Here is a 1,754-nt window from a genome sequence, read left to right on the forward strand (position 1 = left end):
TAAACAAGGTTACATACTTATAAAATTTTGATAATATTTAAAATATATGAATAAAAATTAAATTTATATTTTTTTCACAATATTTTTATTTAAAAAATAAAAAAAAATAATTATAATGATAATCAGTGACTAAGAGAAGGGAGTTAAATATTGGCATCTCTTTTAACTTATTTGTAATATAGTTTTTTGTTGAGAAAATACGAGAATACTTTGTGTTTTGTCTCCCGAAACGGTAGGAGCCAGAACAAAGTTGCTTAAAGGATAGTAATAGCGAAATGTTGCCGAGCAGAAAAATTAGGAGACACTTTATATTAATATCCTATGTAATAGAACCAGTAATAGAGAAGAGAGTAGAAAGTAGAAAGTGACACACAGATATATCTTGGTTCGACTACCTAGTGCAATGTAGCCTACATCCAGTCTCTATCACAATAATGACAGAATTTCACTATTTTTCAACCAATTACAATCACCAATTTTCCCTAGGATATACCCAATCCTATTTGAGATTAGTCCAGATTCTAATCCAACCTGAACTTGACTAGGACTCACCCTAACTTTCAACTGTAAAGTGTTAACCCAACTTGTAAAAAAATCCTCTCAAGATCATGACACAAAACAGAAATACAAACAAAGAATTTCTGAAATAACTTAGACTTTTTCTCCAAGTCTAACTCTCTACCTTTCTTCACTCATTGGCTTTTTCTTACAAATCTCACCATTTTGCCTTTTTTTTCAATGAAACTAAGATAGACTAAACTGAGAAAAAGAATTACAAAATGAGAATCACGAAGGAGAAGAACAAGAACAGTTCAGGGAGCTATGGAAACCGAAACCAATGCTCTATCTCTCTTACTTCAATCTTTGGCCGTTCAACACATGGTCTGTCTTCTGCAACAATCAGCTCCAACAATCAGAATTAGCAGCGACGTGGTCAGAGGAGAGAGAGGGGACCGAGGCAATGACATGCAATCTTACCTTTCTCTTTCATCATTTTTCCTCAAACTTCTTGAATCTAGACCATTGATCTTTACTTTGACCCCAAGTTTGTTTCTTGGCCGTTGATGAACCACTGAACACTTTTGACTTCACTGTCTTCATAGTTGCTTGAAAGGTGTTTGGAGCTCAGAGAATTTCTTCACGGTTTCTTGGTGAAACACAAATGAGAAAATCACCTTTTTGTGATCCTCTATTGCATTGAGATATTTCCTTTGTTGTGTCCCTTTTTTTTTCTTTCCCTTCTTGCTTAAAGATGGAAGTTAGCTTTTCGTTCTTCTTTTTGTCCTAACTCCAGATCTTTTCTCTTCTTTCTTGATTCAAAGATTGATGTGATTAGAAAGAAAAGTGAAGAGAGAGAAGAGAGAATTTGTTTGTTCGGTGGAAGTGAAAGAAGATTCAAATGAATTGAAGTTTAGGAGTAGTAAGCTTTGGTTATGAATCTTCGAGTTGGGCTTTAAGTGGATATGTGCTCACTTTCTTTCTTTCTTTTCTCTTATATAGTTCAGCAACTTATCATGAAACAAAGTTTGGTTATGTTTAATGTGATACTGGCCAGTGTGTATGTGTGTGTGTGCGCTTGCTTAGCGGGCCAGTTTCATTTTTCTTGAGTCAGTTGAATCAAATCATTTTTCTGCACTCTAAACAAAATACATCACACAATCAATTTGATAATTATCCCAATAATATTTAGTTATCACTTTAAACATTGTTTAGTTTCCAAACTTAACAGATTAAATTATTAAATAATAAAAAAT

The sequence above is a fragment of the Arachis ipaensis genome, chromosome B09 (genome assembly GCF_000816755.2).
Source record: "Arachis ipaensis cultivar K30076 chromosome B09, Araip1.1, whole genome shotgun sequence".
NCBI lineage: Eukaryota > Viridiplantae > Streptophyta > Magnoliopsida > Fabales > Fabaceae > Arachis > Arachis ipaensis.